The sequence below is a fragment of the Globicephala melas genome, chromosome 16, assembly GCF_963455315.2.
Source record: "Globicephala melas chromosome 16, mGloMel1.2, whole genome shotgun sequence".
Lineage (NCBI taxonomy): Eukaryota > Metazoa > Chordata > Mammalia > Artiodactyla > Delphinidae > Globicephala > Globicephala melas.
In genome coordinates this window covers 17030770-17048895 of record NC_083329.1, presented here as the reverse complement: position 1 = coordinate 17048895, position 18126 = coordinate 17030770, and positions in this window count along the sequence as shown.

The window sequence follows — 18126 nt, the reverse complement described above, 5'->3', positions numbered from 1 at the left end:
CGTTGCTGTGCGCGGGCTTCTCATTGCGGTGGCTTTTCTTGTTGCAGAGCACAGGCTCTAGGCACGTGGGCTGCAGTAGTTGTGGCACACGGGCTCAGTAGTTTTGGCTCGTGGGCTCTAGAGCGCAGGCTCAGTAGTTGTGGCGCACGGGCTTAGTTGCTCCACGGCATGTGGGATCTTCCCAGACCAGGGCCCGAACCCGTGTCCCCTGCATTGGCAGGCAGATTCTTAACCACTGCGCCACCAGGGAAGCCCCCACCCCGTTCCCTTTCTAATTGAAGGGGTATTATAAATCTTCAGTAGTGCTTTATTACAATTTCTGTGCTGTGAGCATAGACACTCATTTTTTTTTTTTTAATGATGAAACTTGGATCAGGTTTAAGGTTGCTTTTGAATACAAGTTTTCTCCTTCTTCTTTAATTGCCCCAAGACATGGCTTTGAAGAGATGGCATCACAGACCTGGACATGAGCTCTGGTTCCCTCGTCGGTGTGTTGGGATGATCTACTGAGCCTCAGTTTCCTTGACTGTAAAGTAGGGAAAAGGTCAGCCACCCCAAGGACAGATATGAAGATTCAACCAGGTAACCCATGGAAAGCACCACGAGGCATATGATAAACCATCACCATCCCCTTCATCTTGATTAAATGAGCCGATCTGTGACACATCATGGTAGAGATACATGATTGAAGGTGGGGGACTTTTGGGTGTTTTGTTTTCGTTAAAGATTCTTCATGATTATGGCCTTTAAATACTTCAGGAATGCCTTAGATTCCAAAAAAAAAAAAAGGAAGATATTCATTTTTTTTATTCATTAAAAAATATTCATTTAAAAAAAGTTTTAAAATATTTTTAACACTAAATGTCAGACATGGCACCAAGGATTGGAAAACAGCACCGACCACAAAAGAGAGTTTCTGCCTTGCCCAGAGCTCACAGGCTGGTGAGGGAGACCCAGTGGTTCCCTGGCAATTAGCTGCCGTAGGAATTCAGTCACAGACCCTGGAGAGGTAAGGCGGTCTTGCTGGGGCCGACTTGAGCCTATCAATGCCAAGGGTATAGCATCCTGAAGGAAATTTGAAGACACATTTGAGACACTGGAAAAAAAAAATGGTTGATTTGGAATGAATGAATGAATGAATGGGAGACAACTGCTATCATTCCAGGTGACCGGCGCAGCCAAAATTCCACCGGCAGGAAGTTCGCCATTAAATGATCATTTCCCATCCGAGGGCAGAGGCACTGTGAATTGCGCGGGCGGGAAGACACGTGGCCCCGCCCTCCCGTGGGACAGGAGGCAGCACCCAGAAGGGGCGCTGAGCCACCGGCCACACCCACTCCCAGAGCAGCAGGTGCTTCTCCCTGTTGGTGCCTGGACCGCCTGCCTCGGAGGAGTCTCCTTTCCCCCGTCTAATGCGGTCACCAAGACACTCCACTCTCTTATGAGGAAGCCAAGCAGCTTCACAAGATTCACCTCGTTTGGATGCACAGCACAATGAATTTGGACCCACCGAGCCTCCAGCGCTGATATTTCAAAACCTACAGTACACTAAACGTGAAACTTTTGTTCACATTTCAAGGATTTTGATAGCCCAAGTGAATAGACACTGCCTATTGATTTTTCCCTTACAATGACTCTTGGATAACCTATTTTCTCATTTATTTTTAAAGACGGCTCATGAGATTTCATAGCAATTCTGCCCAACCTCCTAATATCAAAATCCCTCCTTGACCCTGAAAATTGTAATTCTGCTATAGATCACAGCTGCTGAATATTACCTTTTACTAAGCTGGTTAAATAAAATATGTCCAAATCACTGGATCCCACAAGTCGTGGCCTGCAAGTGTAATGATCCAGGGGCTGAGGTTTCTGCCGCCGCATGCCCGCCTTCCCAGCGCTCTGCCGGCCCAGCTGACACCCAAGTGTGGGAATCGAGCATATCGGCTCAGGTTTGGAATTTAAGGAGGAGGAGAGGGAAAGGATAGCTCGGCTAGTCTTCAATGATTTTCTTGTAAAACTTTTACGAGGAAGACTTGGGCTGTTTGATGTGTTCTAGACAATCAAATGCCCTCGGAGTCTGCAACCGAGTGGCTGGGGTTTTCTCCTGAGTGCAGGAGGGGGTGTATTTGATGTAGGGCAAGTTCAAAACCCCCAAAGCCTTCCACGCTGGTAGGTCAGATTACACTCAGAGGTGGGGAAATAGAACACGTGAAACGTGAAAAGGACTACCAACCCAGGAAGTCTCGTCCTGCTACTGGCCCGCTGGCCCCAGGCTCTTGCTTTGGCTGGAAAGGGGCCATGGGGAATTTAGACCAAGGGGGCTGGTACCCCACCTGAGCCCCCTCGGCCTCTGTGCGCTTAGGCTCCACCTGCACCTCCATTTGCTTTAGCCAGAGGACCCCACAGATGTGCCAGCCCCCCACACCGCCCAGAGGCTCCTCGTGTCCAAATTACTGTTTCCCTTTCTCGGAGAAATGAAGGACAGCACTGACCCAAGTGCGTTCCAGGGGAGTTTTGAATATTTCAAAGCCAGCGCTTAGATCAAAAGTCATAACTTCTGGCTTTTAGATTATCCTCTTGCCTTACCTGGACAGCCCTCACGTCCAATACGGAAATGTTTCCCGGAGAACCTCACTCGTTACGGGGGAATGGAGTCTGAAACGGCTCTGACTCAGCAGAGATACAGCATCTCTGGCAGTGGCCATCGGAGCCCATTTGAAATGCAGGACACAAGTGGCTCTTCCGTGGCCTGTGGAGCTCTGCAGCTGCTCTCTCCCCCTGCCTAGGCCCTCCTACGACGGCTGGCCCCGCTGCCTCCCCTGCAGGGCTGGCAGCCCACCTTTGGCAGGCGACAGGTCCCATGGAACAGATGCGGGGAATTTGCTGAGATCAGCACCAGGTGAGCCAGAGTGAACAGGAAATTGTCCACAAAAGAGAAATTAATAGCAGCAAGTCCGCCCATCACCAACCCTCAGTCAGGATCTGTCAGGGGGTCAGAAGAACTAACACGGGTTAATGGCCTTTATTTTTTTATTTATTTATTTTTGGCTGTGTTGGGCCTTCGTTGCTGTGCACAAGCTTTCTCTAGTTGCAACCAGCTGGGCTACTCTTTGTTGCGGTGCGCGGGCTTCTCATTGCGGTGGCTTCTCTTGTTGCAGAGCACGGGCTCTAGGCGCACGGGCTTCAGTAGTTGTGGCTCGCGGGCTCTAGAGCGCAGGCTCAGTAGCTGTGGCGCACGGGCTTAGTTGCTCCGCAGCATATGGGATCTTCCCGGACCGGGGCTCGAACCCGTGTGCCCTGCATTGGCAGGCGGATTCCTAACCACTGCGCCACCAGGGAAGTCCCAGGGTTAGTGTCCTTTAAACACACCATATGCCGGGGATGACAAGCATGTGGCCGGATCACCTCCTGTCCCCACCCCTGAGTTCCCAGCGGACACTGCTAACTGATCCTGGCTCTCTTTCGTCCTCAGAATCCTCTTCAACCCAGCAGTCCCTGCAGCCTGTACTCATCAGTGAGAGCGAATTTGGGGAATGCAATCTATTCACCTCCAGCCCACCGCATTCCCACGCCCACATCACGTGCATGCCACCTCCTGTACCTGGAGGGTCCTCACACTCCCTCCCCTGGCCGCATGCTTCTACTCCTACCAGGGCCCACTCACGTCCATCCTGCCTCACCAGCCCCTAGGGACTCAGGCAGAGGAGTGAGGAAGAGGCTAGGAGTGTGGAGACCTCTAAGTTCTGGCCCCAGCTTTGTTCTAAGCTAACTGAATGACTCCGGACAAATCGCTTTCTTTCTTTACGCCTCTATTTTCCCCATCTGTAGATTAATCATTACGACCCTATGATCTTAAGGTAGATCTCAGCTCCTTCATCTTGTGATGCAACCGTGCCACTCTTTGAGCCACTTAATACAGCCCTTTCTCCTTTCTTTCTCTACCCCTGTGAGCTCCTGGAGGGCAGGAATCGCATCTGGGCCCCACCCCCTCCACACCTGTATTTCTCCTCAGGGCATCAAAATGCTGGAAGAAAATTACTCAGTACCTACTGGTGCATGTTCAAGTCCTGTGATGCTGATCACCTCCCAAGGAAGGAGTGTCCCTAGAAAAATGCAGTGACACCAAGTCAAGCCTTATTCCAAAGGGACTGACTCCATCTTCTACCCCTCCCAGGGGCTTTGGAGCCACTGTTGGGAGCTCAGGACGGGGAGCTGACGCGAGGCAAGGGAGGCGGTTTGTCGAGGTGGCCAGACTCAGGCGCGGGAGCCAGCCAAGCTGCCCACTAGCTGTGTGAGCTTCAGTAAGTGAATAAGCCTCCCCGCACCCCAGTTCCCTTCCCTGCAAGTCGGCATGGCCAGATGACCTTCGGCCAGGGTGCTGACGCGAGGATTCCACGAGAGAACCACGGAGCGCACTTAGCTCTGGACCTGGGCAGTAGTAAGTGCTCAGCGAAGGGCAGCAGTCATCGCGGTTACAGAACTGGCTCCGCCCCCAGGCCGCTGGTCTTTTCAGGAGACTGTCACCCACGGGAGCTTGTTATCTCAGCTCAAGTGAGCTGGCTGCCCGCTCTGTGTAGCCACTGGACTAGGAGGGCAAAGGGGAATGAGCAGTTCTCGGCCTAAAGGAGGAATTGGGAGCCTGAAGAGCAGTAACGAGAGGAGGCCAGATACTGGGGTCCAAATTCTGACGTCAGATGGGCTACGTCCCAAAATGGACGTAGAGACATCACCCCACCCCTGCCCAACTTGTAACTGGCTCCACGCAAGGAACCTGCCCTGTGGCAGAGGCAGTTCCTGGTGCAGCAGAGCCCCTGGCCCCGTTTGCAGCGCCGCCTCCTCTGAGTCAGAATGCAAGCTTCGGGGCAATAAATTTTAGCTCTTGTTACCACCTCTCCATTCTCTCCCATCGCTGCCTCTTGATCTTCCCCTCTCTGCTGACAACAAGGTATGGTTGGCATTTAGTTGGGGATTTAAAACCAGGAGCACATCGCCCTCCCTTCAGGCTGGAAGCTTGCTCCCTGGCTCTCGGAAGCCTCTCGAAGCCGGGCGCTTGATGAGTGCCAGGAGACTGGCTCCTGAAACCGGAAGGGGCCTGCATTGTTGGACCAAAATAGCAAACGTGCAACATGAGTCCCTTCAGGGGCCCTCAGCAGGCTGGTGGCTTCCGGTGGGTACTCGGCACAGGCCAGCCCGTGGATACAAACTGCAGTGGCCCTCGCTGCCATTTGAGAGAGCCCTGCTCTGTACACAACTGTGCTGCCCTTAGCTAGATTAGTTCATCCAACTGCAAATGGGCCTGAGCTATCCCTAGCAAAAAAATTCCACGTCTGGGTCAAATAAACCAAGCTTTTGCACATCACCCATGGGCTTCCTGAATGATTTAAATATTCCCGTCTAGAGTTTGTCACCCCTGGATCTCCCAGGACAAAAGCAACCCCCAAATCCAAAAGGACCCCTTTCCCATGGACGGCAGCCACGCTGTCTCCCATACATGAAGCCAGAATGACGAATTCTAGGACGTCACCCCTCTTCGTGGGTGGTGCCCAACTGATTATTTGCCAGATTCCAAAATGTTTTCATCTCTGGAAGAAACAATACACAAAAAAGCAGTTCTGAAAGAGGCCCTTGGGTCAGGGCGGGTGGCCTGTCTGGGGCGCCTTGGAGGAGACTGCTGGAGGGTTTTAAGCCAGCCCTTTCCCCCACAGTCCCTGTTCCATGAAGCTGTGGTGCTAGCCCCTTGCAGGGCGCATATGCTCCAGAGTAGTAGCAAGTGTCCCATTACTGTAAACGGCCTTTTATTTTTAAACTAAAGCTATATTTGGAAAGCAGTAATCCTGGGGAAATGATACTGGGACTAATGGGGAACATATCACCTTTCATGTGTTTTTTTCATGTTTAAGCTTTCTTTGTTATTATCTGAGTAGCAAGGCTTTGCATATACTCTTGGGCAAAAAATCAAAATAAGCCTTAAAGCAATAATATTTTAATAAGCATCAAATGTCTTCAATGAGATAAAAGTATTATATAGTGTTTTGATATTGGGCTTTAGTTAAAACCTCATTTAAAAAAAAAAAAGAAAATTTCTCAGATGTATTGGGGTGGGAGAGCAGTGATGTATTTTGAAATACAGGTGGAGAAAAAGTTTCAATCCAGGTCAATTATGCTAATTAAATGCCACAAACGATGGAAATTGTCAGCAAATGGACATTACTGTTTGTTGCTATCACTGTCTCCCATTGATCAAAAACGGCAGCTAATGACACTTGAGCCTCGGAAAACTGAGGCTCCAGTGTGAATACACATCGATGCCTCAGTGCCAATCACAGCACTTGCGCTGCAGGACTAAGCTTCTGTCCAGCCTGCATCTGACCCTGCCCTCTTTTTGGGTGAAGTTTCCAACAGCCGAGGCTGCTGGCCGCCTCCCCGAAACTCAGATTAGCTTGGTCAGTGTGTGCCTGGTTTTGTTCCCAGACCCAACTGGGAAGTGCTGAGGGGCCCAAGTTATGAAATGAAACCGAGTCTTTGATTTCTTCACCCATGCCAGGGACCAAGCTAGAACCATGGGCTCTTTAGAAGTGAAAGGAGGAGCCTCAGATATCCTCCCCTTGGTTTTATAAAATGAGGAAACTGAGGCTCAGAGAGAGGAAGTGACCTGCCCAAGGGCACATAGCAAACTAATGGCAGAGCCGAGAATAGCACAGTGTCCTGACTTCTGGTCCCGTGCTCTGCGTGCCCGCCGCTCCAGTATTATAAAGCTGTATTATAGAACTTCAGCTTTCATCTCCTCCACGCTCACAGCAAGCTCCCCCCAGTGTTCTGTTGTAGTTTCATGTCAAACCTTGGTTGGGTGACATCAGCGCAAACCAACAAGAGTTCAAGTTTGGAATCAGGCCATGTGTAGCGTGACTTGAGTCTGTCTCTTCCCATGGTTGACCTAATCTGAGAGTCCATTTTCAGTGGCAAGATGGAATGCACTTAACTATGGACAGGTGGGACATCAAAGGGGGTCAGGAGAGCAGTGGTTTCAGGCTGATCGGGGGATGCCACCATCCCGGCTTTGTCCCCGAGTTAGAGTAGACGCCATACTCTGCGCTGTGGCTACTGGCCATTGCTACTTCCAGGTATATAAACAGTCTCAGAAAACGTCTGCTGCTGGAGATGGGATCGACAGAGATCCAGAACTGGTGGGGAGAGGGTGGAAGGTTTCACACGGGAGCGGTTAAGGAGATCACAAAGACACTCCTTCATTTCCCATCTTACGGAGGTGGATCCTGAAGGTCACGACCCCGTAGTCTCCCTGATTTCCAGGTGCTGTTGGGTAGGACCCCGCCATCCCCTTCTAACTCAGAGCCACCAGTCGTCAGGGACAGAGCACACCCTGGGCCTCAGAAATCCTGGGTTCTGCTCCTGGCTCTACCCCAGCCGTGGCCCCTGAGCAAGTCGCTCTCCCCTCTGGGTCTCAGTTTGCTGATCTGCAAAATAGGAGGGCTTGGCCTGGACGGCTGTAAGGAGAATGGCTCCCCAGGAGCAGCTGCTGGTCTTGGGGACTCGGGACACCCGGCTCTGTCATAGCCATGTCCCTAGAGACCTGTAGATGATTCCCAGCCACAGATATTCCTGAAGTCATATTTGGGGGCATTATGGGGACTTGCGTTTTGCCTTTGAAGCAGTAGTGTCAGATCCGCCATCTGAATTTGCCTCAGGGTCATCATGAAATGAAACCATCTGAGGATGGCAGTGGAGACGGGGACAGGGAGAGGGCCGGGGGGTGGTGGGTGCGGGAGCGCTCGGCCCAGTCCAGGCCCAGGCTAAGGGCTGGAGGCTGGGCTTGTGTAGCGTACTCTCGGCCCTCCGATGCTAAGGTCCAGGCACACGGTTAGGTGACTTGGCCGTGGGCACTGGGTGCTTCTCCCCCTGCCCGGGACTCTTCAGGTGTGCTCACGGGGCCTGGTGCAGCCCTGCCCTGGGCGAGGACAGACCCAGGAGGGCTGAGGCCAAGCCTCCGAGGCCAGAACCCTTCCTTGCCCTGTTCATTCTGCTTGCAAGTGAGACCCAGGTAGGGAAGCCAGTCCTCAAGTAGTTCCCTGGACAGACCTTGAGTCGTCCTGGGGTTAGAGCCAGAGCCCAGAGCCCACCGTAGACAGCTGCCAGGGGGTCCCAGGGAGCTGAGCCCTCTGGCCGGACAGGCTGAACAAACACCCAGATGTGGTACCTGCAGGGAAGCAAATTTGAGTGACTGAAAGATGAAAAGTGCTTATACTGTATAATGTCAGGTCATGTATGTTGCAGAGATTAGGGCTGGCAATGATGTCATAGCATAGATTTTCTTTCCTCATCTAATCTGTATTTAGCGTGTCCACTATTTTGTTGAAACCACATAGAGACGCCCTCATAATCCCATCAAACGGGGCAGGGGAGGGGGAGGAACTCAGCAACCCACCATTACCCCCCCCCCCAGGTGACAGCAGGCTGAAGTGAGGGGCAGCGGCGGCGGCGGCGGAATTCCTGACAGGTGCCCCATGCCGCCGGCAGAGGGACGTTGCTGTGAAGGCCATCAGACCTGGGGTAAACCCCAACTCAACCCCTGACTAGCTGGGGGCTTCAGATGACTTCCTTAACCTCCCTGAGCCTCACTTCATGGACTGAGACATGGGAATGTTGGTAAAGCTGACTTGGAGAATTGACACAAGTATTTGACACGATCCAATAAATCACCCAGCCCGTCCATTTTGCATGTGACCCTCAGTTACTGTGGGTGCCTGCTGTTGGGAGCACCCAACTTTCTCCCCTGAGGGCTGCTTGCTGAGTCGCTGCCCAGCTCACCCCAAAGAGAGGGGCTACGGTCAGCCACTGTGGTCGCAGCCTGAGGCTGCTCTATGTGTCACCCTCTCCCTCAGTCATGGGCCACGGAGGAAGGAGTCAAAGACCCACTCACTCATTCATTTACAAGGTTTTTATTGAGCACCTACTGTGGGCCGGACACTGAGAACACATGGGAACAGTGGAGGTCAGTGCCCCGTCCTCACGGAGCTCTGCCTGGGAGGGGAGGCAGACCGTCCACAAACAACTGAAAGCCCGTATCATTAGAAGGTGAGGTATGCCATGGGGTAAGGAAGGGGTGACGGGGTCCTGACCTGTGAGGGCAGCTGCTTAGGCTAGAGGAGGTGACGCCTGAGTGTGCTCTGAAGGGTGCTGAGGACCAGGGAAGGAGTTCCAGGCTGGGGAAAGTGAGCAGAAAGGCCCTGGCGAGAGGAAGCAGGGTCTCAGGAGGCCTGCAGGGGAGGTGCCCTGGGGCCTGGAACAGAGCCTGGAGGAACCCAGGGAGAGCAGCTGAGGCCCCAAATGTGGGCGGGGATGAATCTGCAGGCTTGTGGGTCTCAGATGGAGGCTGGATCTTATTCTAAGAGAAAGGGGAAGCAGCACGGGGTGGGGTGGGTGGGGCGGGGTTAAGCCAGGGAATAAGACCAGCTGATTTCTGTCTTTAAGGACCCCTGGCTGGTGTGTGGGGATGGATTAAAGGGGGAGACAAACTTGGAATCAGGGATCAGGCAGGCCTGGCTTCCCATACCCATCCCAGCTGAGACCACGTTATTTGACTTCCTTGGGCCTCAGTTTCCTCATCTGTAAGATAGGCTGCTGTGGGGATTAAGTGCTGAGAGACTGAAAGAACAAACAGACAATGGCCGGACCACACATAAAAGTAGAACTTGGGCTTGTAACCCGCAGCAGCCCCTCATCTATACTAACCAACCTGGGAGGCCAGCCTGCTGTAAGTCAGCCTTGCAGAAGCCGGCCTGCTATGTCCAGCGACAATCCGGGAAGCTAAACCATAACTTCTGTAACAATGGGCCCCAAATGACCACGACTCGATTAGTAACTGACAGCTTCCCTAATTTTTTCCCTGTTTCCAACTTAGGACCAACCAGAGAAAACCAAATATGCGCCCCTCCCCCACCACACAGGATAGGGTGCCCCCTTCCATTTAGCTGCCTCCAGCCTCCCAGGCCAACGGCCTCCCGCCAGGCACACGTGAAGCTCCCTCTTTTCCGCTCTAAAGCTTGCCCACCCCGCTGCCTGCCTTTGAGTCTCTGCCAAAGGCAAGTGATGGTGGCTGACTCCCTTGCTATAGCTCTGAAAAAATAGCCTTTGCTTTTCTCATTTGATTGGTTCATTTATTTCCACGATGCCAGCGTACGAAAAGCGCCTGGTGCCTCCCTGGAATGTAATGGGTACTCGGTGAGGTTCTGTCCCTCCCTCTCTACCCACCAAGAGACCCCAGGGCAGCTGCCCCGCTGTCTGCCTGCCGGGAGTGTCGGCACCCTGAGTGGTCAGGTGGGCCAGGTGCCCTAAGAATTAGCTGGTTCTCAGAACATCTGCCTTGGGGGGAAAGTGAGCAGGAGATGATTTTATATTTTCTTGTGTACGATGTGGGGGAGGGGTGGAGAGGGGAGCTGTGTTTGGGGGAAAGAGCCTAGGACTGGGCTTTGCATGGGTTCAAATCCCAGCCCCATGCTGGCTGTGTGGCTCAGGCCACAGTTGTCTTCTTTGTTAAGGGGAGGAGATTCTATGAGCTAATTTTGGTTAGATACTTAGCGCGACGCCTGGCACCTAGGAAATGTACGTAAACAGAAAGTGGCAGCCAGTCGGGGTGGTGATGGCGGGGATGTGTGGCCACCAGACCCAGCTGCCAAAGGTTCAGAAAAGTGTTCAGGAGGATACGTGTAGGCACATCCTCCTGAACGCACTGCTTCCTCAGTGGGGCAGTCTTCGCCCAGGACTTTCCTAGGGGAAAGCAAAGGCAGACTGGGTCCTCCCGGGACCCGCCACTGTGAGGCTCTCCCCACCTAGGCCCTCATCTCAAGGGAAGCAAGGGTGGTTCCCCCAAGAGCTGACCGGGTGGGGGACAGTCCACCATAAGGCGAGGTTCACAAAAATGTTAGTGGGGCACCCCGTATAAAGGAGCTAGGCGGGGGTGTCCTGGGAAATAACCCAACTGCTGTTCATTCACACTGAGGAGGAAGTGATGGAAAGATTGGTCTTTATACTTTAACAGGAGGCAAAGCCCTAAGTCCAGAGAAACCCCATTAATGTGGGCTCTCAGGCATCTGGGTTAGAGGAAGTGGTACTAGACTGATAGAAGAGGAGCCTCTGAAGCCCCAGCGCCAAGACGGAACCTGCAATGGTCACTGGTCACATGACTGCCCAGCATCAGAGCCTGCCAGAGGACTGCTGTCCCTGCCAGGGGTCAGGGAAAAGTGGGCATCTGGCGTCTCCAGATGCCCCAAGCAGGGATGAATCTGGAGCTGGCATCTCAAAATAGAGGAAGAATTCATCCTGAGAGCACGCATGGCAGGCACCGCCACTTTCAGAGGCACCAGCACCAGAAGGGGACGTAGCATCCAGGGCCCAGGCAGTGGAGGGCGCTCACGCACCCAGGGTTTTGCAGCATCCCGGGGTGGGGGAGAGGGCATCCACTGTCTAGGGCACAGTTTCTAAACATAGTTCTCCCCCTGCCTTCCTGGTAATTCTGTCACTTCCCAACAGCTTTCCAAAAAATTCTCTCTGCTAAATCGGTGGCTTGCTACTAGGAATCTGATCTGATGCAGCCCACAGCCCCAAGGCCAGTGGCAGCAAAAGGATGATTACAATTAACACAGTTAATTGTAATTCCCTGACATGTTTTCCAACAACTGGATACAGAAACAAGGATTTCTTTAAGAGGAGTTGTTAATAGGCAGAAACGTGATAAGGTTTCCGTGATAGGGTTAGGATTAGGGCAATGTGGTTTTCATACTCCTGTGCTGTTGTGAGACCTGCCCCTCGTTGCTTTCCCCTCCCCTGAGCAGAGTAGGGAACTCACGCCCGATCACTCCACTCACCTCGGCTTCCCTCTATGGCCAGGTGTTTACTACCTCCCATCAAAGCAGCCAGCCTCTTATGGGATACATTTCAGCTTAGCTGCGCCTTACTTGCAAGTTTATATGAATCCCCTTGTTTGAGACCCTGGGGGCCAAGGAAGAAAACTAGTCCAGGTGAGCAAGCTTGGCTTCCAGCCCCAGCTCTGGGATGAACTGTCTGTAACTCGCCTCTCTGGGCCTCAGTTTTTCCCATCAGTAAAATGAAAAGAACCCATTTGTTTCTGTACAAAGGTCCTCCGGCTCCAAGTTCTATGATGCCATTATTCTGTTTCTTTGGAACTCACCATCCCATTGCTTCCTTCTCTGCATTCGGTGTAGGTGGCCCACAGCAACAGCATAGAAAACAGGAAGGCTAAACTCAACAAGAATCCATGTTTCGTGTTTAGCAAGGTGGGGCAGGTCCATCTTGTTGCCACGTTTTGTTCCCTGCCCTCAAGGTGTTAATGTTATTATAGCTGTGTGTGTGGCGGTGGGATGGGTACAGGAAAACAGAAGCCACTCTAGGTATTATAAATAGGAAGCGTTCCAATTCAGGGAATTGGAGAATTGCACGACTGCTGGAAGGGCTGGGGGCGGAAAGGTCAGGCCGGCAGCTGCCAGAGGCAGGTGATCTACAGTAGCTCACCTAGAAGCAGCAAAGGATCTAGGAATCTCAGCAGTGGCTGCCACTGGATTCACAGCTTGAATCACGCAGAGCGTGCAGTTCTCAAGAATCTGAGTTTTGCCCAGGCGTCTAGCTGCAGCTACTGCCAGAGAATGACATTTTCCTTCTCTTCCACCTCCCGGTTCTTGCAGGAGCGCCTCTCACTGGAGGACTCGAACTCAGAGCTGTACAAAGAAAGGGATTCTGGGAAATGTAGTTCCAGGCTTCTCTTCTGAGGTATATATAGGCTGTCACAGCGCATCGTCATGATGCCAAAGGACAAGAGACAATGAGTCTGGTTTCACAGCCACAAACCAGGAAGAACAAAGAGATTTCATCCTAAGGGCCAGCTCTTGATTAACTGGTGATGGCTGCCTGGTGTGCTCTGTCGGAAACAGTTTTGAGGTTGTATGTAGGTTCACCAGGAAAAGGTGCTGCAATTGATTAGCAATGCCTGTGATGGGTGTAGAAGGAGAGTGGGGGATTGTATGCAACAAATTTGCTCTAAACTAATGATTGGAAGGCTTCCTGAGGTGACTGACCTTTTTCCCGGGGGTCAAATGTATACGTTGTAACCATCCACCCGTGGACTGACCCCTGTAAGCCTTGAACTCGAGAGGGATATTGGAACTGGAGCAGCCTGTAAAAGCAGGCAAGGAACATGGGAAGCCTGTGGGGTCTCCAGCCTCCGGGAATGAAGCACGATCCGCACCATCACACTCTTCAAAGTCATCTCATGGTCGGTTCTTTCATCACCACCTTCACTACCCATTTCCAGGTTTCTAGTTCTGTCTCTGCTAGGTCTTTACCACATGATCTTTGAGAAACCTTCCAAATCTTCTCCGATGAATTACTTCCTCTGTCTCTCAGTTCCCTCATGGGCATATTCAGAAGTTGGGTTAGATCTGTGGTTTGCAGATGGTGGATTGAGGAGCCTGAGGTGTTTAGGAGGAAGAGGAAGGCTGGAGAAATGCCAAGGCATGGGGCTTTGGGAGGTACCACTTTAATCTGTTTTAGATACTGTGCTTTTGCCTAAGATGTCACTTGGGGAAAAAAAGGGAGGGGGGGTCTACTGCTTAAATTAAACAAATCAATTAAAGGCTTGAGAACCTCTGGACGTATCGCACCTGGAGTCACTGCCAGATGTAACGTTCCCTGCCGCTGGTTGGTTTGCCCGCCTCTGCTAACAGCAGCCCCTTCTCTCTCCACCTCCTTTCCTCCTCTTTCTCCATCCTCTCTCTTCCAAAGACGTGAAGTGCGAGGTCTCCTTCTTATCTTCCAAACTCGAGTTGAACTTCAGAACCGGACTTGAAGGCTGGTTCTTGTCCTTAGGAGATGTTGTGAGGTCATGTAAAGGAAAGGGGAAAATAAAATCAATAGGTCATTTTCCCCATTTTCCAAAAATCTGGTGTCATTCTTTTTATCATTAAAAAACACACTGAACCATAGAAAACTTAGAACTTGACATCCTGGAGTCCAGAGGTCCTCTTGCTTTTCCCCTGCCATGCTGCGCTCTGCAAAACTGCAAAACGTGGGAACATGTGGCTTTGTGTTGTCGTCGCTGTTTTTGATGATACCGCAATGACTATATGGTTTTTATTGTGTTTTTTAAGGCAGGAGGAACCATTCACATAGGTTTTTCTGCTCAAAATGTACTTTGGAGTTCCATCTTGGGGAATGAGAACACTTTTGTTCCTCTTCCTGCTGCAGTTTCACTTAGTTCCCATTAATGCTAGCTCTAGAAGAGTCTGAGTCAGCCATAAAGTATGTCCATTCAGGAAAATATTTTCGTTATTCCCCGCTGGAGGGAAAGGGCAGGTTCGAGGAGAACGCTGGTAAGGATGAGTTAGAGGAATGGTGCGGAGAGCCCACCCTTCTGCCCCTGCTCTGCGGGGTCCTCCTGGGCCTTGGGCCTCGGCCTGAGGAGGCAGTGGCTAGAATCCCACCCACTCCAGCAGTGGCCCCTGCCACGTGGAAGTCCAGGTACTAGTGAGGTCAAGACCACCCTAACATGGGACCCTCCACTGAGACCCTTCTGTCCTGGCTCTGCATATAAACAGCACAGCCAGGCCAGGATGGAGCATGTGCCCACCTTGCCTGCTGATTGGCTGGAACCTGAGAGGTGGCACTCCCATTGGATGGTCCCCACCGGCATAGGTAGCAGGAGAGGGTGGGGCTTGTGGCCAGCAAAAGCCACCTGCCTCACCTGTTCTCTGGGTCCCAAATTCCCCCATCAAAACAGAGAGACTGGGACTTCCCTGGTGGCACAGTGGTTGAGAATCTGCCTGCCAATGCAGGGGACACGGATTCGAGTCCTGATCTGGGAAGATCCCACATGCTGCGGAGCAGCTGGGCCCGTGAGCCACAACTACTGAGCCTGCGCGTCTGGAGCCTGTGCTCCGCAACAAGAGAGGCCGCGACAGTGAGAGGCCCGCGCACCGCGATGAAGAGTGGCCCCCGCTCACCGCAACTAGAGAAAGCCCACGCACAGAAACGAAGACCCAACACAGCCCAAAAACATAAGTTAATTAATTATTTAAAAAAAGAGCAGGACTAATAAAAATACTGTTTAAAAAAATATTTTTAAAAAGAGAGACTGCCTGAACACCACCGATGCCTGGCTCTAGATAATGGCTTTCCCCACCTCTCCACCCAGAAGTCACAATGACTGACCCTTGCACAGGAGAGGGGGTGGCCTCGCCTTTCTGAGACACTTTGGAGACAGAGCTCTCTGGTTTCCAGGACACTGAGGGCCTGGGGGTTGAGGAGGAGGAGATGCCTCAATCTGAGGAGGGAAGTCACAGCCGTTTCCCTCAGGACCAGCTCCAGGTTCACCCCGGGTGGAGCAGCTCCCCAGAGGACAGGAGTGGGGATCCTGGTGTCATTTCTGGAGAAGAGAAGAGGGCCCGGGGCAGAGCCTGGCATGATGGGAACTTACCCCACAGGCAGGAGAGTTTACCCCCCAAATAAGCAAATCATCTTCCATCCTGTTTTCCATTTCCTCTGGGGATCTTTCCCCTGGCACTGAGGCCCGAATCCTATTGTCAGAGCTTTCCTGTTCAGTTGGGTCTCCTCTTGAAATGCAATTCTCTGGAAGAGTTATAGTAACTCTTACAGAAACAGATATCTCATTGGTCTGGGGAGTGAGGAAGTGCTATATACACACAAGCAGGAAGGATGGGAGGGCAGGCACAAGCAGAAAGTGTTGATAAGAGAACAATACTGTCCAAAAGAACTTTCCATGATGATGTTCAGTAGACCTAATTTGTGCTGTGTCATACTGTGTGGCAACTGAGCTTGAAACACGGCTAGTGTGACTGAGAACCAAATTTTTAATTTAAATTTAAATAGCCACATTGGCTGGTGGCTACCATATTGAAAAGTGCAGTTCTAGAAAATCTAATTTGGAAGAGACCCTAGACATCCTTTGGTTCTTACTAGTGGGAATATCTTACCAGGCCCTCTGAGAGGTATAGGTTGCAAAAGCCTATGCCTTATCATTTTATATTTGAAAAACAAATCCCTGGTTTTGCATAATACAAACTTTCAGGAAAGTTAGAGTTTTGTGTTTAGCAAAAGGTAGCAAAACTTTGCAGCAGTCCTACCCTTTCACATGACAGGCTGAGCCCCAGAGAGAGGCAGTGACTGTTCGAGGTGACACTGATTTCTCTGGGATGGCCTGCTCTTATCCCGGCAGATCAGAAAGAGTGGCATCTTGTAGGTAACAGTGTCCTGAATATAACACTGGTTTCCTCATGTCACAGTGGAACATGGAAATGTAGGGGTGATGATGGTACTTGATCTGAGTCCCCACCTAGTGTTATGCCTGCATCTGAGAGCTCCGTCCCCAGTCTTTACAGGTCCCGGGTGGCTCACAATCTTCCCCTGTGGCCTACTTGGCTTTTTTAAGACTGGGGCAACCTCCCCACTTTTATACTCCTGTGGTAAACAGAATAATGGCCTCCCAATAATATCTACATCCAAATCCCCGAAACCTGTGAACGCATTACCTTTCATGGTAAAAGAGACTCTGCAGGTCTGAGTAAGTTAAGGATCTTGAGGTGAGGAGATTATCTCGAATTATCTGGGTGGGTCCAATGTAATCACGAGTGTCCTTATAAGAGGGAAGCAGGAGGCTCAGGGTCAGTAGTAGAAGATGTGATGATGGAAGCGAGAGATTGGAGTGATGCAGGAAGGGGCCGTGAGACAAGAAATGCCAGCAGCCTCTAGAAGCTGAAAAAGGCAAGGAGACAGATTCTCCCCTGAAGCCTCCAGAAGGAACACAGCCCTGCCGTTACCTTGATTCAGACTTCTGACCTCCAGATGGGTAAGAGAGTAAATCTATGTTGAATAAAGTCACTAAGTTTGTAGTAGTTTGTAACAGCAGCAGTAAGAAACTAAGACAGTTCCCATTGCAGGGAGCTCCAACGTGGTCGCTGCTGTCACCAGGATTCACAGAATTGAAAGAAATGGATGACAGCAACCTATTTCCTTCAGATCTGCTTTGCTTCTCCTGTTTTACCGTTTCCTGCAGCTGAGGGGTCTCCCCACCCTCAGGGTAGGTCATTGACTGTTATCTGGATCCCCCTTCAGTAGCTGGAGCAGCCTCTATCTCCCTTGGAGCTCTAGAGAGCTGACCATCACCCTTGAATCCCCTTTGCCTTTCTCCCAAGACGCCTAGGGCTGCTCAAGCAGACGAGATTTCCCAGGTTTTGTCTTAAAACCCCTTTAACCCCTAACTTTCTCATTCTCTTCTTGATGGTCTCTTCCCTCCACCCTTTCAAAAATCCAACAAGCAAAGCCGTAAACTCAAGCAAGAATGGGAATCAAATTCCTGTTTTCAATCAGGGAGCAGGAGCAAGGAAGTTCTCCCTCTGGTCCCTGGGATGACAAGAGCCACAGGATCACTCCATCTATTTCTGTCCTTATAGTCTGAGCAAACCCCAGAGGCTGCATTCTGCAGGAAGCTCCTACTTGCTTCCAGGAGAGAGGTCCAGGTCCCAGGCCCTCTCTCAATGTCCTCAGAAAACATTCTTTCTTAATTCTCCTGCGAATCTTGCTCACCAAGTACAATCCCCACCACTCACCAGGCCAGGGACCCACAACTCCAAATGGGATAACTTAGATGTTTTCTCTTACAAACCCCAGGCTTTTCTGTGTACTCATTGATTCATTCTACCATTGAATATTTCCCTAGAATTTCCTGGGTGCCAAATGCTATGCCCAGTTGCTGAAGAGACATATCTCCCAGCTGAGGCACAGGAAGCCAGGAGTAAAGAAACCATCTTGGCTCTTACAGCAGATACCAGGTAGAGCAGAAGAACCACCCAGCTAAGCCCAGTCCAAACTGCCAAATCATAAGAAAAAAATGAACTGTTGTTGCTTTAGGCATCTAAGTTTTAGAGTGGTTTTCTTACGTAACGATAGATCATTGAAATATTTCCAAACCCAGCCCACACATAAGATGGAGGACTTGCCTTTCTCCTGTGGCTGTGGCTACTTCTGACTTCTTGGCCCAGCTCTCCTGATCCTTCACCTGTCAGCTGCCAGTAGGTTCATCTCATG